General features: G+C 38.6%; 1 protein-coding gene across 1 annotated transcript in view; it reads left to right on the top strand.

Annotated features, from left to right (window-relative positions):
• The window catches only part of CNTN1 (contactin 1), a 243,307-nt gene that overhangs the window by 65,181 nt on the left and 153,607 nt on the right, over positions 1–24,519 (top strand). Inside the window, exon 2 of the mRNA XM_051608904.1 lies at positions 9,566–9,612. The gene's annotated coding sequence lies outside the window, so the exon portion shown is untranslated. The remainder of the gene's footprint in view (positions 1–9,565; positions 9,613–24,519) is intronic.

Genomic DNA, 24,519 nt, shown 5'->3' with positions numbered 1-24,519 from the left:
ATGAGTCCTTCCCACGAGGTCTGGAGCTGCTCCAGTGTGAGCTTCCCACAGAGTCACGAGCTGCTTTGGGAACAAACTCCCCTGGTACTGGGGTTTTCCACAGCTGCATAATCAAAGTCCACAGGCAGCAAATTCACTGCCCACAAAGCCCAAGTCCACTGGCCAAGTTCACCTCTCCTGGTGCCTTCAGGGAATGTTCCACCATGTTCCTCCACGAGTACAGGGGGACAGCCTGCCATTTCACCATGGGTTGCAGGGAAACTTATGCTAGGACACCTTCTTCCCCTTCCTCACCAACCACCAGCACTGTTCTCCTTCCCCAGCACAGCTCTTCTCCTTCAGCACAGATCTTCTCTCCTCCAAAATGCGTCTCTGCTCAGGTGTTGTATCAGTTCTTTCGTATGTTAATCGCAGAGGTGCATCTGTTGTCCCTCTAATGGCTCCTTGGCTGTGTTTGGAGCAGGGGGAGCTTCTCAGCTTCTTACTGGAGCCACTCCTGGGGCCCTTCCCCGCTACCAAAAACCCCACCAAACCAAAAGAGAACACCTTGTCAAGATCTTAAATAAGACAGAAGGCAGGTTATGGGGACAGTCTAAGGGGAGGGTGATGTACAGAATGTGGAGATCAGTTATAGGTGAATGATCCTGCAGGGCAGAGGGAGTAGTTGGGCTTCTTACTAAGGCAGTGTAGGCAGGTGAAGTTGTAGGAGACAGATACATAAGTCTTCTTCAGTTGTCTACTTGTGCAGGAAATTATGTCACTCTACAGGCAACTAAAAATTGCAAAGAAAAATTTACCAAGTATTTTCTGATTTACTGTGCACGGGTGAATTGTTTAGAAATGTGGAAACACAAATCAGATCTAAAGAAGGCTATTTATTAGCTAGTACAACTCAATGGATATATTGTGGGTTTTTTAGAGCTACTTTTTTTGATAAAGATGATAAATGTTTTACCAGTATTTGGCAAATAAAGATGAAGTGCCTTTAATGTATCATGTTTTTAGAGGTTCTCTTCAGTACCATGCACAAAAAGTAATAACTAATACCCAAATACTTACTTTTTTTAAAAAAAGTTATTTTATTGCATACTATTTAAACGTTAGCATGTTTACTCTTGAGACTTGATATTTGTGGTACTGGTATTTTTAATATCTCGTGATTTTTTCAGAGAAAAAAAATTAGTACCTTGAGGATTTCAGAATTATTAGTGATTTTCCTTTTTGCCTTCCAGTTTGAATTCCCAAACGGAATAAGCTAGTTATCATCCTGCTACCTGGCAGAAAGTTTAAGGCAATCCTACTCCATTTATATCTAAGGCATGACTAAAAATTGGTTGCTTGTTCCCAATGAGTAGATATAATGTGCTAAATCCTGATCTCTTTAGTTCTTGGCTATGCACTGACTAGCTGAAAATTTTTAATGAAGAATGACATAATTAGTTTAATTGGTGTTCTGCATGACAAAAGCAAGGGCAGATGCACTCCTTGCTCTCCCCTGTAAATCCAGGCCTGTGGAACATACTTTAAAGTGGTGACAGTATTATTATCTCTGGAGTAGAAATGAATTGCTCTTTCTAGATAAGATGAATTAAAGTTTAGAAAGTAATGCAGGCTGCCCAGAAGTCAGCAATCAGAAAACTTAAATGATGTAGAACTTGTAATTTTCTGCAATCTTTCTTTTTGTTGATTCAACTCATAATTAAATCTGAACCTTTTGGCAGGTCTCAGAACACTTTTATCAAATTTCTGCAGTGGCAGATTGAAGGACTCCTTATCCAAAGGTGAACAGGTTTTTTATCATTACTCGTCCTGAGTGGGTTGAATATGCTTTGCTAGTATTATTCTTGAGGGTAAAAGATTCTTTCTTTCTTTTACTAACAAAAATATTTTGCAGATCTTTGACAAACCTCAACTTAAAGGTCCTTGATAAATCATTTGAGCTTGGTCCACTCTGGCAAACCTTTTTTATGCCTTTCATTTCGGTAAATGCTTCTATTATAGCCATTTTTTTTCTAACTGTCAGGTTGTCTTTCAAATACAGTAATGCTACCACACATGGGAGGGAGTCAGTAGACATTTGATTTTTTCCATTTCCTGACATCTTTTGTCTGAAATAGGAAAGCACTTTTCATATGTAGCCTTAACTGAGCTACCAGTTGCTCTGGTCAGTGGTGAAGACCATCCTTTGGAATGAATACCAAAGTACCCCCGAACAGCAATAGTGGTACCTCACTGAAATGCCACCCAATTCTTTATTGATGTACAGTTATAAGAACTTAGTATGCAAGGTCTTTTCACTTCTCTGGCTGTTACTGCTTATGTGAACGAAATCCACACATTCACACAAGTCCTTGTCATTTGGGGTTGGGACCAAACCCAGTTACAGCTAGAACAGGGAAACCTCACACAATCTAGTCAGAGTGTAAAGGCAAAATGTAGCTACAGTCCAAAATGTGTGTCACTGAAATCCAGTAATTAATGACCTAGTTTTGTCAGTCAGTGGACAGGCAGTTCAAAGACATACAAATACCAGTGAAGTCAGAGCTTGAAAAGATCAGTTAGCTATGAATGGCATAGAGGAACTTCTTGATGTTGAGTGTGGGATAAAATTTAGTAAGTCCTTCAAAATATTGGTTCCTGTTTAAACATCCCTATTTTTTTTAGAGAACCATATTTAATTGCCCGGCTGTCCCTTAAATGGTATATGGGTGGTGAGTGTAGTGAAATAGATTATTTTCTTGATTTTCTGATGTTTGATCAGCATTAATTTTGAAATGAGGTGATTACAGTTTAGAGTGCTGCTAACCTGTTCCCTGCTAAGGAATTTTCTGGAATGCTACATCACATAAACATAGGCAGAGGGCCTTTTATCTTTCCTAGTGCTATAGTGTGTGGTAGGGTGTTGGCTTACATAGCTAAAGTTTATGTTATCACGTGGTTTCTGGAACACTAACAAAACCAACTTGAAGATTCTCTAGAAGAAAGTATGGGTTAATCAAAAAGAAGAAACTCTTTCTTTGTGTCCTTGTCAAATAGCAATAATATTTGTTTTTTTCCTATTTTTTAACCTTTTTTATAGCAACAGAAATTTATATGTATACTTAGCTTACCACAGGCAGGTCTTTTTGACTCTGCCAGAATCAATTTCTCTCTTGTGTAAAGAATGGTTTATGAAGGAGGTTTTGAACAGAATTTCATACTGTCTGCGGAGTAAAATACTTGCCTGATAGTGGTAAGTTAAAGATTTTCTAATACATGGAGAGGATCTTCTGCTGTATATTTTGGACTAGACAATATTCTGTTTCACATGCAAATTGTGTATATTATTTTAATGATGATAATATTTTAATATTTTGGCACTCCTCTTAGCAGGACTACTGCTAAATTAGTGATAGAAAAATGATAGAAAACAAATCACTGGCTATTGGAACTGGAAGCATTATCTATGTGCTGCTCATGTAGGCTCTATTTCTGAAGAAAAATAAGTAATAAAGAATAAATCCTAGTCATGCAGGATTACTTTCATGAATAGAACTCCTTATATGTAAATCTTTTCAGGAGAAGAGCCTTTGTAATTTCTAACACAGGAGCCTTATCTGTCTGTCTGCTTTGCGAGGCACCTCCAGTATGAATGCATAAATAATATTACTGAAGCTTAATTCATTGCAAAAACAGGGACTCCAGCTCCACCCACAAGTCAAAACCAAAATGAATGAGGAACAAGCATTGCAGAGACCCTTGGCACACTGGTAGCATTCTCTTTTGCACTGCGAAATTGCTTTGTACAGCCTGGATTCGTGATGGACTCTTGTAGAAATGGGAAGAGCTTGGATCTCCAGTGCTCACAGTTCTAGCTCTTCTTGTTTGCAAACTCAATATTTAACTGAACAGCCTGCAGCTAGTAGAAGGTGATGAAATGTTGATGCAATCAACCAAAGCAATTTTAAAAGTTGCTTAACTAAATAACTCAGTGGTGGCAGCTGGAACTGTAGGTTTGTTTCTGTCCATAGCACTGTTGCTGATCAATGTGAGCCAGGGGTTGCAGGTGTTGTGCTTCTGTGACAGGGAGAATGGGAGTAGTAAGTGATGTTTGGAGCTAAGAGTTTATTTTTAGCCTGAAGCCTTAACTTTCTCATATACAGCTGTTATATTAGTCCAGCTCTGGTGTTACGTTAATAATACAGATAAGACATGGACTTTCTGGTATCAGTTCCCATCTTTAGGGTTGGTCTCACCCTTTCAGCATCCTCTGGGTCACCAGGCTGGCGGTGTTAATTCTTCTCAAGGACAATTAGGCGGGGTAGATGATTGAGGTTCTGGTGAGTCATTAGCATGTTGGTACTAAGGAGGAGTTTCATGCTACCAGTGGGAGACCCTCAGTGCCTCCTACTAAGTCTTGCGTCTTTCTTGGGTGGCACCTATGATTTTTCAGGTATACCTTTGACGTTACTACCCAAACTGTAACCTAAGATAACAAAAAAAGGAAGATTTCTTAAATACTGCTCTGTTTCTCTTTTTAATCCACAAGATTGGATCTCTCATCTAGCATTTTGTACCATTTTTGTGCTGGTCATATCTCCTATATTGTACTGGAGCTACACTCTTGCTGGCACTGTGAAACTACTTTCTTGCTTCTTGTTTGTGTACGTTAAGGAATACTAATTCTGGCTTCTGTTCTTTAGTAATGCCTAGTCAGGGCAAGAATTTTACCTTTTTTTTGAAAGATATGGAAGAACTATTATACGTTTTTGAATACAGCTCCTTCTTCACTGTAATTTTTGAGCTTTTTGTTAGCTACATGTTCTAACATAAGTGGTAAGAGCAAGATGAACTTTCTAGTTATGATGATAAAGACTACAGAAAGAGCTAAGCTACATAATCTTTTTTGCAGTTTTCAAGCAGTATGTTTTTTTTTAAGAACCGTAGGCCATATGCATTGGAACATGAAAACATAAAAGGATTAGGTTAAAATGCAGAGGAAGGCTTTATGGAAAGGAAGTGAATTATCAGTAACCGCTTTAACAAAAGCTACTAGAAAAAATTCAGAAGTTCTCTCTGTTCTGATTCAGAGCTTTAAACTAAATGCAATGTATGGCTTTAGAAATTCTTCATCTAACACTTGGTACTAAGGTTACTTTTTTACTGTGACAAACTAGGGTATTAATTTTCAACTGAACCTTAATATCTCTAGATAGATAACAGCTTTGTACCTCTATGGAGCTTGGAAAATCTAAGCTACTTGACATGCACAAAATGCATTGCATTTTCTATTTATGCAGGACTCTGCATACTGTGTTCTCATGTGGAAGTGATCCCTAAGTAGACAGTAGATACAGAAGTGTTTTTCTGATATAAGCAAATTAATCATCTTTCAGTTTGCTAAAATTCACATTTTCCCCATGTTTCTTTTCCAATGAGTCATGTTTTGCATTACGTACTCCTCCTATAATGTCCTCTGCAATGGATTCATATGCATTATAAGTATTACAGAAAAGCTTTTATTTGAGCAGAGGTTAATTTATAATGACCCTTTTTTGCCATTGCTGTGCATGTCCTGGTCCTGGTGCTGGACTGGTGGATCCTTCTGATTAACAAAGACTGAAAGTGGCTTTTTAAAGATCTGCTCTTGATTGCTTAGGTAGTATTGAGTTCAGCAGTAATCTTTCTCCTTCACAGCTCTCTCTTTTACCTCACGCTGTGATTGAGGCTGAAATAGTGAATGTAGATCTGCAAAGATGATCTAAAATTCTGTCTGGTTGTCTATAAATTTTCATGTATGGAGATTCAAGCAAATTACTTCATCATCTTTACAGCACACTGTGAATGGGAAAAGTGGTATAAAAACAAACAAAAAAAATCTGCCTGTCTTCATTATGTTTTTAAATAATCAAATCACTTTTTTTTAACACCTGATGCAATATTGTCTATCTGTTCTTGTAAATTTACAAATCAAGTGGAAGCACCACCACTTTCCCAGCTGACTCTGTGGCCCAGTTCAATTATTAATCAATACAAATAATGATGCTTTCAGTGTCATTGTTTAAATATGAAAGAGATGTATACTGTGGAGGTTCCCAGAGTCCTCTGTGGAAGACAGCTTATTTGTCACCAGGAATGAATCCTGCTAGAGCATCTCCCTTCATCCTCTGAGCCCATGGCAAGCAGGAAGGTGCCAAGTAGTGAGTCATCTGGGCAGCAGGAGCAAGACAGATCACTGAACTCCAGGCCTGGGGATTGCCTCAGCACAGTCAAACTGCCTGTACTTGCCTGGTTTGTTGAAAGAGGTTTTAAATAGGTATCAACAAATTCTCTTACTGGAGGATAAAAGACAGAAAAATACTCAAGTTTCTAGGCCTGTCTCCCTGATACTTGTGGTCTAAAGACCTATAGAGCTTTTGCTTTTAGACCTATCAGAATCTCCGTTTGGTTTTTCTGGTGTTTTTTTTTTTTTCTCTCTCATTTAAGTCACATAGAATACAAAAATCCTTAATCCCTTTTTTATGTACTGTCCATAAGCATACAGTGCTCACCACTTTCTGGGTCAATATACTGAGCTAGAAGGACTCTTCCTCTCACTCTGTTTCTGTGTGTACTATGTTCTTCAGCAAATTAGTTTAAAAATGATGATGGACCTACACTAACTATATAAGCAATAAATATTTATATTCTATTCTAAACATGAAAGGTTAATTTATTTTTAAAATTTATTTTCAGTTTCCCAGACTATTCCTGGATATTTAATCTGTTCCCCCAATAACAACACCATTCTAGATACTCCATGTTTTGTTTTGAATCACAATGACACAGTTCTGTGCCTCGCAGTTTTTCTGTAGTCTCTCTGCATTTCCCATCTGGAAATGGCATTTCTAGTTCCCTGATACCCATAGTCTGTCTTTTTATTTTAGCAGCTGCCTTGGTTTGTCAGGCTTTTCCATAAAACATAGGTTACTGTCACAGGCAGAGTCAGAGATCACTCAGACAGTTCTCATCTAGTAGTTTATGAAGTTTTAATCAGTAAATTTAGGTTATATAAAATATTTAATAGCTACAGAGGGATTGGCGGTCAGTACTACAGCTGAAGTTAGTATGAGGTACAAAGATTACTGCTTGAGTTTATGATACTTATCTTTAATGTTACATGTGTGGAAAAATTGTCACTTGCCAAGTCATTAATGTCTGGTGTCAGGAAAGGGTTCTCTCAGCCTGGAGGGGTAGCTTTGAAAGGCAGGAGATCGTTGCTGCTCAGCCAGCTGCTATGAACAGAGAGCTCACTGGACCCTGGTGGCTGCAGATATTTATAGCGTAAAGTGGTTCATTTGATTTCTGCTGTGTTCATGCAGTTTTGGCTGCTCCTCAGCCCGGTCTCCAGCCAAATCCTTTTCTTTGGGTTTGGTGCTGAGTTCTCATGGGTAGTCTCACACAGTGGGATTAACTTAAGTTATCTGTTCTTGCTGAGCATCTGCTTGGACCAAAGTTCAGTTACTTCTAACAGGAGAAGTGCAGCTGTCAGTTGCTAAAGGTAACATTAAAACTTCCAGAGGTGAAATACTAACAAAAGATGAAATAACAATATCCAGAGTGAGTGATGAAAGGGAAGGAAGGTGTTAACAGTTACTGCAGTTTACTTTTAAATGTTGCCCTCTTGAGGAGGAAATTAATGTCTGTTCATTTCTTTAATGCTTCTTTGCTTCTTACATTGCACAGTGGTCGTAAATTTCAGTTAAAAGAAATTAACGTAAAGCTATTAACAAGTGCAGTGTTTGGTGTAACACAAATGGATCTTAGAAAATAATATATAGAAGTTATAGAAAGACTATTGTATAGTACTGTTAGTGTTTCACTGAATATGGTGTGGAATTGTTCTTAAGCCTTTACTTTAAAAAAATACATTGTTCACTGAGGGAACTTCATGAGAAGTTGGTATTCTTTAAATGCTTGTCATTTAAATGCTTGTCAGGGGATAAACATTTTGGTTGAAAACCAGTTTTCAGAGTTACTAAGACTTAGGGCCATGCAAATACATACTCTGCCAGGGCATGAATGGAGACTAAAATTTAGGCATGATGGAGTCCTTCAGTGTATCTGGCTCTGTAAGGTTTGTTAAAAATATTTTTGTCTGCACACTTTCCAGAGTAGTTTACAAGGAGGTAAAAATAACAGAAATGTTCTTTATAGGTGGGGATATTCTGATATCCTATGCAGGTCAGCAGCAGCAGAAAGATTAAGTCCTGATGTCTTAACATGTACACTTAACTTCTGCTCTGTAAGTGCAGTCAACATCTTTCTTCTACTCTCAGCAAAATGAAGTATAAGTGACATTATACTTCTAGAGATAAGGTGCCACAAGAAAGTTGTGTCTCTTTACAGAGACATGCAGCATGTGGAAAGAAGTAGAATTATATGATTTAATGAGGATTTATGAGAAATTATTACATTTCTGATCTTGTAAATAGTTGTCAAATCGCAGAAGGCAGATCTGATCTTGTGTTGCAGTAAACCGGGGCACAAAAGAAACAGAGTAGGAGGCATGCCTTGACTAAACTACCTTCAAAATAGTAAAACTTTGGAGCCTGCGTGCTTTGCTCTTTTATGTCACCTGTGGAATTAGCATTGGACCTAAATATAAGGTCCAATGAAAAAAAAAATTACCTCGGATTCATGTGCTTGAATCAATGTCCATTAGGCTATTAACACAACTTAAAATCCTTTGCACAGTAGGGATGAACTGCAGTTACAAAAGGAAAGAAATGTGTGGGAGTGAGCTGTTAGTCTGTTAGTTTAGGTAGCCAGGTTTTGAATTGAGAACTCTGTATTGTATTCTGTGTTTGGATTGTGCTAGATCTTCGAAGCATTTGAAAAATTGCAAGAAGTGCTGGTGTAGTGAGGTTCCTACCTTGCATCCACTGATCCAGACTTTTAGCTGATGTTACACCCAAACTGCTAAGAAAGGAAATGGAGTTTTGGAAGTAATTTGACAGTGTCTACAGCTGTGAATTTAAAAAGGTTTTGGAAGAAGAAATCAAAGCAGAACTTGAGTAAAGATTTTTTAATCATTCTGGAAGGGCATGCCAAAATTTTCTGGGTGGAGACAGAAATGATACTATAAAGGGAAGAATAAAATTTGTTAGAGAAAGCAGGAATTTGGTGATGATTTACCAACATATATCTGAGCAGGCTTCTCAGTGTAATTTACTGCTGGAGAAAGCTCCAGAATCAAGTTTTTATAATACGGTATTAATGACTAAAAATAACTAAATGTGCACTTAAACTTATTTTTAAAGGCAGTCTGTAATAGCTTGTATATCAAGTAATCAGGAAAATTAAAACCACACAATCTGACTATGATTTTAAAGTTTAATTTTTGTAGGATTTTATTAATATCTTATCTTTATGCAAGAAAGTGACTAACTGGAAACCCACATATTTATGAAGTGCAGGAAACATCTGGGAAAAGCTGATTATAAGAGTATGCTATGAAAGTATGCATAACAAATTCTACCAGAATTACTAATTGAAAAATTGAGAGTTGAGAAAACAACTGAACTCTGTCTTTATTCAATTCTAGATACTTCTGGATCTGCATTGAAAAAGGCTCCACCTTATTAGAGATTGGTGAGTTTTATTTTTCCAGTTATTACATCCACTTTGAAAATACTGATTTATTGCCATGTTTAAATAATGAAGTGAAAGATCTGAGATTCTTATTAGCAAGGATTTTTCCCAGTGCAATGGAAAAAGTGGTAAAAGCATTTCTAATTCAGAAATTTTTGGTGAACTAATGTAACAGAAGCAGTGCTTTTGACATCATCAAAGTGATTAGTTTTAAATGTTAGCTATATTGAAATGTAAATGTAACATTTACTATTTCCTGGCAAGGTTTTTTGATTCAAATACTTCTTGGATTTGAGTTGATACTCCACATGCTTATCTGCCAGTTCCTATTTGAAAGTTGGAGTAGCCTGTACTTCTGAGACAGTATCTGCCATGAAAGACATACCAAATAAAATTGTGTATATAATACAGAAGCATAGCAGCTGATTTTTATTTTCTCTGACAATTTAGAAATGACCTACTGGGTTCTATGTTGTATGTATGTTTGAAGAATGGAAAGTGGTACCCACTGGTCAGGTTAGAGCAAGCTAAAGCCCTTCCTGACCTGGCTCTGCATATACATAGTGCTGGGGCATTGGAAGCCCATAGCTCAGTGATAACTGTATTCACTGTATGAAGCTGGACTGACTCTAGGCTAGTGTGGGAAATGGTTCTTCTTCTTCCCCACATAAGTCTAAACAAAATGCCTTTTAGCTAGCTATGAAATCACATAGTGCTGCAAGAAGCAACATGACATGCCTCTGATGTAGCTAGTCCACTAGGATGGACAATTGAAACAACAGCATGTCCTGGTTTGAGACAGGATAGAACCAATTTTCTTTTAGTAAGTTTACTTTTCAGTTGACTCTTATGAGTAACTGCAACTGCTGAAATGAACAGAATGTTTTTCAGTGTCTGCTTCTAGGGCTGAGAGTGCTCAGTGTTTATAGTTACTGCTGGAGGATGGTGAGTGCTGAGTGCTGCCATGCTGAGCTGCAGCTCAGCTGGCAATGGTGTTTCTAATCCATCTAGCTGCATATACAGTATGCTTAGATCTCCATTAGGGGTTTGCAGGCATTATTTCCCCCCCCTGGAGATCATGTAAAGATTTCATTAAGTTAACGTATATACCTAAGGCTCTCATTCCAGTAAGAGCATAAAGAAGAGACATTTTGATACAATTTTGGAAACAATTTTCAGTACATGGTTTGAAATGCTTGAAGTGAACTCCACTATTGTGTTCTAGAACAGGACTAGAGGAAGTCACAGCTCCTAATGGCAAAATCTGGTTCCTTGACTTGAAAGTTATTTCACACTGACTTGTCTACATGCTGCAATCTTCTATAACTTCATTAATTTTCTACTACTGAACAAGGAAGACACCAGCTCAGAGTAGTGCTATAGTGAATTTTGTAGGTACCTACCTCTAGCCTACATCCTCCTGGGAAACTGAACTTTGGTGTCTTTGAGTGATCCATTGACAAACTGTTTACTATTTTGTTCAATATTTCTGTAGTAATGAACTCAAGAGGTCTGTGCAATATAAGCAAATAACAGTAATTCTTCTTAAGCATTGTGGGAATTTTTTTTTTAACATCTCCTTGCATTTCTATTCTGCATACTACTTCAATTAATTTTAACTTAATGAACAAATCAATGTAGATCAGACTTAATTTTGTAGTCATTGTTAGCTAACCTGTCTGAAAAAATTGCCCAAAATCTCCTTTTTTACTGTTACATTTGTTCTTACAGAGTCAAATATTTTGTCTGGCTGTTTAGTCTGTTTCCAAATTACAATTACAATATTTTTTTGTATACTGTCTTGTTCAGTGCTAATGAAATGACATATGTTGTAGGCACAATTTTAGTCCAAATATTTTCTACCCTTAGAAATACTGTTTTTTCAGATGTCTTTGGACCTTGATTTATCACATAATTGCTGGAGAGAGCTAACTCTTCTGTACAGCTGGTTTTATTTTTGTTCTAGAAAGCTGATTTCTACACTAACAAAGATGTAAGTGCAGCTCAATAATAGTTATTTGTGATTCTAGTTTCCTGATCAGATCTAGTTCTTGGAAGTTGGTGAATGTCTTTCCATTTTAATTACAAGTATGGGGTAAAGCTGACTTACACCTTACTTAGTATGGGATACTATTGCACTGTCCTTAGTGTTATACCAGGCTGTAATAGTTTTCGTCCTTACAGAAACTGTTTACATCCTTATTTTGATTTACAGGTATAAGTGAAGCTTCTTATCAGCCAGATCAGCCAGAGCTAGTAGCTGGCTGTGTGTAGCGAAGCAGGAGGGGAGTGTGCTTCTGCGTCTCAAACCTAGCAATGCACCTTGCTGCAAACAGTTTCATAGCAGTCCTGTCCTCTGTACACCTTACTATAGATTATTTTTTCCTTAGGACAGGTGATCATGACACAGATCTTTCATTTCTGAAACCTGTTTTTTGTCTGAGATGAGGTCCATCAAGTTGCTCTCATGCACCTTTTCTATTTGAGAAAGATTTTATCCACCTTTGTTGCACTGTTCCTCATGCTTAATTTTCCATGTACATATTGTCATACTTTCCTTACCAATAACCCCATAATTGGCATGGCACATGCTGTTTCTCTCCTATTAAAGAACCAGTATTCCCCTGCTTATTTTTCTGTAAGAATGAGCTCCTGATCCAAGGAGCAGCTGGATATACCTGCTCCTTTTGTCTTCACTCAAAATGGACACCATCTCCTGCTGTTTCTAATTTATAACTGCCATCAGTGAAGATTAATATTACTTTTATTCTTTAGCTGATAAAAAGGCAAAATGAAGAACGGAAGTCATTATGAATGTCACCGTTTGACTCAGGTCCGACAACAATGCTTTCAATCCCCTCCCCCTCCCACCCAGGTAGGGAAGGAGAGAGAAAAAGAGAGAGACTTGGCTGGATTGAAAACTAAACTACACAGCTTTAATTAAACACTAATGATATAAGAAAATATATACAATTATATACAGATTTGTTCAGGTATGTGTAGGAGCCTCTCGCCTCCCCCCACCCCCAGCAACTCCCACCACACTCCCCTTGAGCTGGAACAGTTCCAAGAAATCCCGGAGCTGCTGCTGGAGAAAGCAGAAAGTGATGAGGGTCAGGAGAGCTCGAGCCTGGGGTCGATGGTGCTGGATGGACGGAGTCCTCCCCGGACGCTGGCCATGGACGGAAGAGAGGGGAAGAAAAAGAAGGAAGGAAGTTGTCTTCTGTGATCTCTGACCTTCCTCTGAGCTTACGTAGATATATGGAATGGAATATCTCTGGCCAATTTTGCTGTCTGTCTAATTCAGCCTCCTACGGGGGGGTCACAGATCTCCCTGTAGTGTCTGAGCTGGCAGAGTAAAGGTGCAACCTTGAAGCCCCAGCAGTTAGAAAAACATTCCACTGTCTTATCAGCCTAGCTAGAACAGAATGTTGCTAGTTAAAAGAAAGCTTACTGAAGAAAAAAAAATCAGTAAAAAGGAAAATTGGCTTCATCCTGGCTCAAACCAGGACAATGGAGGAGTGGGAGTTGAAACTGCAAGAGTCTGTGCACCCTGCAGTGGCAGATAGTTTTTCTTATTCTTCTGCTGGAACAGGCCACCTGCCTGGGAGTCCATCAGGTAGTGCTGTGGGTCCGTGCAGCTGCAGTGAGCCTGCAGGTCAGGTGTAATGTTTATGTGCAGTTCCCCAACCTGTGCTTTTCCCTGGGGAAGGAAGAAACTGGGAGCAAGCCACCTGTCTCCTGCACAGCTCCTTCCTGAGCTCCTGGGACACAGAGAGGGAAGAGGCCACATAATAAGTGTATAGCTCTGATCACCGTCTTTCGATAGTGCCTATCGCGTAAAATGAAATCGCAGCTGTAATGCAGCATTGCAGCCTCCCTATTACTCTCTGACCTTATGGGATTAGACAGACTCATGTAGGATCTGCCAGCACCTGGTTCAAGATGGGGAGAGATGCTGAGCTATGCTGAGCTGCAGCAGAGGAGTGCTCTCTGGTAGAACTCAGCACTTAGAAGGACACAGTTTCGCTTCAGGCAGATGGCACAAGATGCCTGTTGCGTGCCTCTCCCACAGTCTGATCCAAAGACATTATTCTGTGATAAGACCTGGCATGATGACTGTCATCTTTTCGAAGAGAAAGTTGACTTGACAGGGTTCTGGGCCATCTCATTTAAACTACATTATTACCTAGAAAGGTTGGACCAGATGATGCTTGAGGTCCTTTCCAACCTGACATTTTATGATTCTATGATTCTGTGATATTATCCGGAGGATATTCAGCAGGAATAATGGTGGTATGGTGTGTTAATTACTGCATAATGTGTAGCATCTAATCTAACAAAGCACTTTGAAGTATTCTATAAGCTAATTAAATATCCAGACATTCAAAAGTAACACTTTCCACATATTATTGTAGTTCTACAATGCAATTCAGTCTCTTCCCATTAAAATTAAGTATTGTAATGCCCAAAACTATGAGAGTTAGATCTGTGTTTGGATTTGACTGTTGCTTCAAACTAAATACTTCTCAAAATCTTGCAGAATTCAATTTGAATATGTTTGAATGAGCAGAAGCAGTTGAAGTCAACATTTTTCTGGAAGGGCTTTCATTGGATATGTAGTGCTTATTTATTATTAATTAAATTCTATAACTATGCAGCTGCCCTTTATATTGGAGGCATTATTTTCACATAATTGAAGTATTTTAAGAGTGATGCTCTTGGTAAAGGGACAAAGTACAATGGCCAGTCTGTTTTCCACATAGTGGATTGTTGTTGAAGAGTTTGTGCCAGCCAGTACAGAGAGTGCAATCGTGTCTTATTCCTCTTAAGAGAGATGAATTACTCAACTGCCTCAGCTCCTGATGCTCCACATTCTTATCTTTGAGCTGTATTGATGGAGTGGTCTGTTCCTCTTCATGGAGCAGCCAGTATAGCTGGGAGAAATGTAAATGTGCAGCATTGTTTTCTTCATGAAAGGTGAGCTGTTTCGGATATGCACTAGCTGTCGCAACTGTGTAGTTAATTGTGCTTTAGCTAGTTGGGTTTTTCTCAAAAGAAAAGCAACAATTTTATTTATTTTTTTTTTTTTTTAACAGTAGCACTAGGCACAACAATATGTATTTAAAGTGTTGCAAATTTGCAGAGACTATTATTGATCGCTACACTGATACATTGTGACAGCCCAGGTAATTTATCTTGCCATTTTCCTGTTCCAAAAATTTTGCTCAATGTTGTAATTTCCTCTGGTGTTTGACACAATAGGGACTGTGAAAATACAAAGTAGGTCCAACGAAGATCACCTGATTCAAGTGTATTTCTGACTTCAACTCATTTTACTGTGAAGTATGTAGCACTCTGTGCCTTCAGCCATTAATCTTTGCTTTTAAAGTTTACTTTTGCAGCTCCGTATGTATTGTGGTTACCACTGCAGTTTCTTAACATGTCTCAGTACTGTTACACCCCCCTTGGGGTTAAAATGTGACTGGCATGCTACTGAAAGGCACCTCCTGAGTGCCACAGGCACTGGTGATAAAACCCTTTGACTTTGCCAGGGACAGTACTGAAGCATATGTGTAGCTATTCTGAAGCACTGAATAGGATCATTAAAAAATCAACAGCAAATGCTGAGGGTCAGGCACAGACATTTCTTAATTGGAGGTGTGCAAAGAAATCTTTGCTTGACTGGGTCACAGAAGCCAGTAACTTTGAAGGAAATACAGTAATTGGAGTGGCAGAAACTGTGTGTTCGAGTCCCCAAAAGTACCCATAGCCCTTTATTTGTAAAGGGAAATTAAGCTGGTATTTTGCTCAAAATAAGTACTTGTTGCATAAATAACATAATTTATTGCAGATAAGAGGTGGGTTCCCTGCAGATGCTCAGAACATTTCCCTTGTTCACCTGTGAGCACTCTGCACGCCCGAGGCAGGGCCAGCAGAAGGAAGGTTATCCACGTGTTTGTTTAGCCAAGTGCTGGTGTTAGCACTGGGATCAAGCCATGGATCCATACTCCTGTGAAGTATTTGGATAATATGTAGTGTATGCTGGCTACAGTTCTAACCTTTGAAAATGTCTCAAAAATTTATTAGCATCTCCCTTTATGTGCAAAGCATTGCCAATGCCAAAACAACATTAAGATTTCAGTGACAATTTCTGCAAATTAGATTAGATGTGCTGCTGCTAAAGTAACACAGAAGAATCTAGTATTACTTTAAATAATGGTGTTATGAATTCAGCTTCTGGATGCCCATGAAGTGTGGACAGGAGAGAGGCCATCTGCTGTCTACTCTGTGCTGTTCTCCCAGTGAGAACAACTGTGTTGGCAGCTGATTTGAAAACAGTAAGTCTGTTTTGACAGCAGCCAGGTTGACTGTTCTCCCAGGAGAACAGCTATGACGTAGTTCATGGATCAGAAAGGTGGCTTCCACAGCTGTAGGTGAGACTTTATTAGCTTGATCATCTGTTGTTCTTGATAGACTTGAGTCTGCCATCACCAGATACTCTGACTGCAGAGCATTTCTGCAGAGCTTGATGCCTTTTTCATCTCTGTAGCGGCAAAGGAAATTTGCTTGACCAAAGGAATTTTGTTACAAGTGGTCATTTGTCTGAAGAAGCATGAGAGGAGATGGTCTCCAAGGACTGCTTGTTTTTACTAGAGATAATATTGTTTTTCTCTCACTATTTCCTTCCTTTTGGAGAAGTTGTTTCCACTAAAATTCAATGCTCATTAACCTGACAGTAGAAACTGGATTTTAAGCAGGATCCTTATTGTCCCTCCTGCCAGTAGTTACTTTCTTCTCTTAGGCTTGCCTAAAGAAGGCAAAGAAGGCTGAAGGTACGAGCTCCTTCACCACATCTGCAGCTTACACTTCTCGTGGGTTGCTACCAGCCTGTTCCTAACCCTAGCAAAAAATGTCTAATGCAGTAATTCCTGTGTAAAAAAATTGTAGGCATGAAGGCTATGATGGTGACAATCCCACCAGCTACCCCACCTCTCTACCAGGTCAGCACAGGGAAAGGAGAAAATAGCAGCAGATGCCAACACATTGCTTTATGGCCACGGATCAGATTGCATCTTGAAAATGTTCCTTCTTCTGTTTCATGCCAGAGATTGAAGATGAAAATATTCTTCTAAATGAAAATATTCTTCTATAGCCACAACACACATTGGTGTTAATAAAGAATTTAATCTCCAGTTAACAGAAAACTGGAACAATAGTGTATGTTTCATTTCATGCAGTTAAGGAGATTGAGTTACTCCTTTCTTGATAACCAGTTCTCACAAACAGTGTTTTGAGGGTGATATTTAAGGTGTGGGTTGCAACCTGTGTATTTCTGACCTGTCTTCCCCGTTTTACAGAATAATGGAAAGCCTTACTTTTCAAAGTGGGTGATGTTTGTGCAGGTGGGAATGTGTCTGTGTGAATTCATCATCAAATCTGTGAGCAGCATCTTTATCACCACCTCTGTTTTGACAGGATGCTTCCATTTAGCTGGCAACCAGCTGCTTGTTTTACCTGTAAAGTCATCCACAGTGTGATTGCTCCTGTCACAATTTCCCAGATGCAGTTTGGCAAATGCAAATGCCTCTTATGGAATGAATATACGAAGCTATAAATATGCTGAAATTTTCATAGAGCTTATGTTGCCAGCACCACTAGTGTAGTGGAGCTCTAATTTGGTGTAACTTTTTACTGTTTCCTAAGGAAACAAGGATTGTGCAGTCCCTTTCTGTCTCTGCATCAGATTTTCAGCTGCTGATCCAGCTCCTGCAACATGGGAAGGAATTCTTTTGCGAGTCTGGAAGATAAATAAGTTCTTATGCAGTTTCACAATGGCCCTGCCTCAGTAAAGACAAAAAACCAAAATCGGTGCCCTACTGAGTGAGAAGCTGTTACGCATTCTCCTTGGCAGCAATCAACATATACATACCTCCAGGCTAAGCCCAGCAGGTGCTGTCTGCTGCCTAGAAGAGATGTCACAAAGTATGTGTGGTGGGAGAGAAGCTGAAATTACTTTGATTAAGAGGTAGGAGAGAAGTAGGACTCAAGTCTGTAGGAAATTGTGTTTCATTTCATCTGACGGTTACACACCAACTCATTACATACTTTTTTTTTTTTTTTCATTTCACCATTCATATTTCAGTTTTCAAGTAAAGTAATTACTGAATTCACCAAATACGCAGTTTTAGATATAAGACGCCCCTGAGATAAGAGTGACTGGGAAACTGAGAGTCTTTGTACATTATGCTTTAGGGCAGCTAAAGTTGTTTTGCTTCGTATTTTATCTTCAGAATTATTAGCTAGGAACCCTTTTTTTTTTTTTTGTTCTCTGACACTAGTGTGTCTTGCAGCTTCAGAAATCTCTTTTGCTGTCTTTGAACAGATTAGCATTAGTGCTCATTGAAATATGGTATTAATGTCATTCCAGAAGACCATTTAAAAAAATTAGATTTCTGTATGAAGTCACAGTGAATTGAAATACTAATATACTAAATATTGGTATTTTATTTGAGAGCTAATAATTTATGTTCTTATTTCCATTAATGTATTTACTTACTGTATTGTGATTGTATATGAGTACTATATAATTAATTATATAATAATTTATAACAACAAAGCATAAAATTAGTTCAGAAGTCTCACTTTCATAGAGCCTTGAATCACCTTGGGCATAAAACTAACCAGAACAAAGAAAAGTGGGGAAAAAAATTCAAATAACGTCTTCTGCAGGCTGAGTGAACAAAACAGCCTTTCAGAGTGCTGTAAATTTAAGTTTGGCTTCTGACAGGCAGTCTGAGATGCAGGTTCCCAGTGTGGGGAGACCTGGCTGCCACTGGTGTGCTGTTGTCCTCCTTGAGTCACCAGTGTACCAAACAGCTCAGTGGATGGTTTGTGGTACAGTGCAGGACACAGAAAAAACTGGTATTACATCTAAACAGGAGTTAGCTTTAATAAAAATAAGAATACTTTGAATGAAATGTGAAGAAACAGAAGGAAGATGACTGAGGAACAACACCAAAAGTAAATGATTCGGCAGCATAAAGGCAGTCAATTTTGGGTGTTATCAAGTGGAAGGAAGGATGCACTGGAAAGATTAATTTGAATAGTAGTGTGTTTTGCTATCAGCAGCAATCATTGCAGAGTTAGAGGTTATGTTAGACAACTCAGAAAAAAACGTTTTTTCAATATACAATTAAAAAAACCTATTTCAGCCATGTAAAGAGTAGAACAGGTTAGACAGTACCTTCTTGCTTAAATAACTTTAGTTCTTCAAAACTATGAATGGGTACAGATTCTGGAGAAATGTTTTTACAAACAGGCTTATTATTTTAAAAATTAAGTAGTTGATTAGGACACTTCATTTTGCAGATGAAATATTTCCAAGGAAGATATAACTGGAGAACTAAAATATGTGTACATTGTTAAAATACATGCATAAAGTTGCACTTATTCTTTCAAATAATACTAACAAAGAAGTAACATATGAATAGAATTATGTGAAAAAGTAAAATTAATAAAAGGAAACAGTCAGTGATTACTCCTTGAGAGAGGATAAGAGGGACACATTTCTTTGTATTTAAGGGAATAAGCTTAAAAAAGGTTGAGGGCAAAGGTGTTAATTAAGGAGATCCAAACATTTTTCTCTTTAGTCTCCTACTTGCTGCTCTTGAATAGGATATTGGAGTAGAGGAAACTAAAAACTCGACACCCACTGTGGTACACCCCAAAATCCTGATCTTGGGGTGTGTCCACACTCCAACAGCCCTCATCTGCTAGCTTTGTATTTTAGATCTCCTTAAATTAAGCACAGTTTCTTTCCAGCCTTCATTTGAAAGGAAACTGATGCACCTGGAAAGCAGAGGGGGATCAGAAAAGGTGGCAAAGAGGAGTTGTCATTCAGGTTTCATTTCACATTAGGACATGGCTGCAGTGTGGCATATGTCAACATAGTAGTGAATATGGAAAATCCTGTGTCTGATCTAATTGCTGTGACACTTGTCTTTCCTCACATCTGTCCCATCATCATTCCTTGCTATCCTACTCTGTTTATAGCCTGTGCTATAAAAGCCAGACTATGCAATGCCGTGACATGTCAGAGATGTCTGATATGTTTGTGCCACCAGCACAAATGCAGAAGGCCTGTTACATATGATCGCAGTGCAGTGACCACACCAAGTACTGCTCTTTCCCAGCAGGCTGGGCACAGCTCTGCGGCTTCTGCTTCCAGAGCTAGCTTGGTATCTCTGCACAACCCTGCACCGCGTGGCTTATATATAACCTTTATAATCTAGACAGTCACCCTATTTTTCTTTGTAAATCATTTGCCTCAAGTGTGGGAGCTATGTAGAAGTGCATCTAATTACCAAAATGTTCTTCAGTGGTGTTGTGTGGATTTTTTGCTTTTCATTCCATTCAGTTTCTGAAACCCCCAGGATTAACCTTCAGCTTGAATGAGTCAGGCAATCCATTTACATTCCACCAGCAGTGCACTGTCTTTTGAGCAACTGAAATATAATTTATTTTAATATAATTAGTGATATTTGCAGATGTGTTTTCTGGTACAGAGCTGTATCTAATAAGAGTTGAAACATGTATGTAAACAATGAATGACCCTTATATCTTTTCCTAGTTTACTGACTCCTGAATATTATGTCCTTTTGTTCTGGTTGTTTTGAACTCTCCTTGTAGGCAGAGGGAGGTGATGTGATTTGAGATTAAAGGCTGTAAGTATGTAATATTGAAACCCATAGACCATTACTTCAGGACCACTAATAATCTGAGGATAAAAGTAGTTGTGAAGGCCAATTAAAAATGTATGCTATATAAATGTGCAGTGGATGGAGGGATGGGAAATGAGTGTCTCTGAATGCTGTGTGCTCTGGAGTGTTCACTGGCTGCTCAGAAGAGATGCAGGAACCCAAACTGAAAATTTGGTAGGTTACAATACAGAAGTGCCTAGAATGTGGACAGAGCATTTGAAATGTGATTTTATGTGAAACTCCTAATCTTATGTTTAATTTTGTATTGTGCTGAATTAATTTAGAAGGAAAAATCTCTGTCTAGCATAAGGCAAGTGACAGCCAAAAGACACAGGCAGAGGTTTTATGATCAGATACTGGTGATGAATGCAATATGCATAAAATGAAATACTTTCAGTATATACACAGAGAATAATGCTCTGAAATAGGAGCAAAAAAAAAAAAAAAGTAAAAGGAGAGCATGGTCAGGTGTTATAGAATAAAAAGACAACAAATGTTTAATATTATTCTCAAAAACTGCTGCAGATCAATTTATTTGGGTTCTTTGGAATTCTTTCTGCTGCAGCTAAGTCCAGTTTAAATTCTATTACAGAAATTCAAAGACACTCTTTCTTGACCTCTACTGTTTTCATGAATGGTGGGAAAAAAAGGAGGACACATGCTTACAAAAAGCCTTTTCTACATTTCACGCTAAATACCATGATTGAATTTTATTTTTTAATTTTCATTGTGTTGGAGAAAGTCCTTGGTCAAAAGAGATCAAATTTCCACAGGGCACTTTGAAGAGGTTCACGGTTTCTTTTAAGCAGATGACTAGATAGCTTTTGGAGGTCTTGACAAGCTGTGACAAGCTAACAGCCTTAGAGACAGCCTCTCTACATTAGGTAAGGTATAAGGGATGTAGCCAGATGCAGGCAGGATCCCTTCCAGAAAGATTACAGAGGCCTGGCAGTTTTGTTGTCCATTACTCCTGAGATCACTTCCTACCCACTCCAAATGCAAGGCAAATGTTGTCAAGATGTTTAATAAAATGTTTTCTTGTGTTTCTTTCTTTTCTGCTACAAATTGCAACTGAACACCCAGATGCGTAGGCTAGGCCTTTGGTTCTGAAGGAGATTGTACAGCTGCTTATTGAAGATTGTGAGTAGAGAAGAAAACACATTTCAAAATCAGAAAGGTTTCTGAGTTCGCTCAGGTTCAGAGTTTGCGCTCAGGAAGACACTTGAATCTTGGCCTTACTTACCAGAAATGGATTTTTTTACCATCTGTTTATTTGTTATATATTGATTTTAAGTGCATATAAGTCCTCAGTATATTTATTTTTTCCCAAATAAGTTCCCATAAAAGTTCTTCATTTTACTTGGTAGTCTCCCAGGAGAAAGTACCTCCTTAGAGAATGTATGATAATGGTGTAATATTGAAGCAATTTTCTGGCATGGTTTCATGGCTTACTTTTATAATGCTTCTACTTGATTTTGCCATTACACTCTTAACAAAGCCAAAATGATCTTAACCTAAATGTGTCAGTCCTATCCAAATCCAGTTGATTATTTTCATGATGAAAATTAGCATTTTTAAGTGCTTTGCTGGATCAGTGCCCAGTTGACTGTCACCTCTTTAAAATGGGTGTTTTAAAGCTTCCTTGATCATCATAATAATGGAATTATACCAATAATTATTAATGAATAGTATTACTTTGTAAATTCCTCTGTGAATCCAACTGCATACAGGAATTAGAGCCTTGGTTCCAGTATTTTATCAACGTGCCTTCAGTCCTAATGCAATTTGTTTACTATCTTGCCTACTGATAACACATTTATTACTGTTTCTGGTAGAGTCATGCTTTGTGATTTCGAGGTGGACTGTTTTGATCACATGGGATTAGATAATGAATCTTCAGAACTGCCCCTATTGAGCAAAACAGAACAGTCTGAGTTGATTTTTAAAAATTACCCTTTGAAAAGGTAAAATCTCTTCCTTTTCAAATCTAGAAAGAAAAGCAGCAGAGACTGAGAAGTTAGGGACCTAAGTAAGGAACTCGGATCTAGGCCTTTGTTTCAGTAAAAATGAGAATCTGCGAATAAGAATTACTGTAGTAACTGACAAACCTGGTCATTTTTATGAGATTTTCTTCCTTTTCTGGGAGCATTTTTACACTTCTTAGAGGTGATTCTGTGAATGTTAAAAAAAAATAAATTGTAACACTAACTCCCTTGGTCCTTACTGGTGACTTAGGCATAATTGATTCTTGCATCTCCATTGTGATGAATGCTGGGAAAGAACCTCAGCAGGGATACTGCAGGCTTCCTTTGCTTGTCAGTGAGGATTTTGAATGGTGAAGCCATCCCAGTTGGGTCTTACTCTGCTTGTGTACAGCTGTGTATAAATATATAATTAAATTATACTTGATAGTCTTTTTTAAAATTTTGTTTCAATAAATTCAGTATTGGGAGAATTGTTATGAAACTTACATGTCAGCACCCAGGATAACTCATCTCTTTTTGTCATCCAGTTTGTGACATGGAGCTGAAGCCTGTTCTCTTAACAGCAGCTTCTGATAAAGCCCAAGGCTTGGATGCCTGCTGTCCCAGTGCATGCCACAGGTCTTATCACAAGCCCTACCCCTGAGATTCCTGTACCAGCGCTGCTCCCAGTGCAGGGTTGATTAGTGTTCCAGAGGAGAAGCTTTATGCTACGGCTGAAGGAAAGCCAGGAAGGGCATGGAGAACATGGCTGGAGTCACATATGAAGTAAATGGTGTGTGTTGTAGCACAATGCATAGACTGAAGTGGCCAGCAAATATAGAGAACCAGAGAAGTCAGAGATGCTACAAGATTTAGTTTCTTCTTTTTGCTTAAGAAAGGTAGGAGTCTGAATTTTTAAAGGAAAAACTAGGAAAATGACAGGTTTGGTTGGAGGGCAAAGGCTACCACAGAGATATTTTGCAACTATTTGTATCACTCTGTGTCCAGACAGGTTTTTAAAGTAATATTTTAAAAATAATTAACAGAGTAGATACTTTTCAGACACCTTGTAGTACTATACAGTCACAAAAGGCAAGTATTATCTCCAGTTCATCTCTGGTGGTCTTGGTCTCTATGTTTCCTCCTGTTGTGACAAACATCTTTCTGACAAGTCCAGGTGTTGATACTGTTGATTGGTTTCCTCTAATACCAGTTTCATGCTTTTTTTTTTGGATAACGCTATGTATCCAACTAAATAAGCCATTAAGCTACATACATCTTGAGAAGTGTTTCTTGGTAACAAAGAGAAGTCAGAGGCTTGTAATCTGTATATGTGACAAGCTTGTCACCAAATGCACTGAACAAGATTTGTAAGCTAGGTTTCATTAGGACACAAATTAATAAGCTGCAACAAGATTTTCATTGAAAAGGGAAAAACGTAGGTAAAAGACATTAACTAAAAGGCTTTGAAAACCAGTCCCTCCCTCTGTGTCGTTGCAGATCTGACTTTTTTCTCCATTATGGTAGAGGAAACAGTATGCAGTCCCCTCCAGTTGGCCCTGTTTTTTGTAACCACTAAGGGTTGGCTGCAGGCCTCCTCCTTTCTACAGGGAATTCCCTGATCCTCTTGGGCTACAGGGTCCCAGCTTGCTGTTCCCCACCCCACCCCATCCCACACTGCATGGCAGGCCGCTTCTGGATGGGTGATGTCCTGGGAGAGAGACTCACTTGGGAAGGCAGAGGGCACTGTTCCCACTTGCCCAGCTTGGGGGGCAAAGCCTGCAGAGAAATTGCACTCTTTCCCTGCCTTTGAAGGTTTTCAGTCCCAAACTCCATGTGCCAGGGCACCACAGGCAGCTGACCTCCTGTCCTCAAATATGCCATGCATGTTTTTTTAACTGAGAACAAATAAAAACGTCATATTATCCTTCAAGTTACACGTATGTCTCTGGGGAACTTGAAGCAGAGATGGAGGAGATGGTGAAATCTCAGTCATTAGAGAGTTATATAGGATTTGTTTCTGACAGACTGCGTTATCCTTCATGCAGAATGTCCCTTACACACATTTTTGTCAGAGCAGCATAGTCACTGCCCATGATGCAGAACTGTATTTACAGCTTGCTGGTGAAAACCCACCTCCTCCATCAGCCATAGGTGTCAGCAGGAAGTATTTTTGTGTC

This window comes from Apus apus, chromosome 1 (genome assembly GCF_020740795.1).
Source record: "Apus apus isolate bApuApu2 chromosome 1, bApuApu2.pri.cur, whole genome shotgun sequence".
Classification (NCBI taxonomy): Eukaryota; Metazoa; Chordata; class Aves; order Apodiformes; family Apodidae; genus Apus; species Apus apus.
Note: the sequence above shows the minus strand (reverse complement) of the source record. Positions and strands in the feature narration are given on the sequence as shown.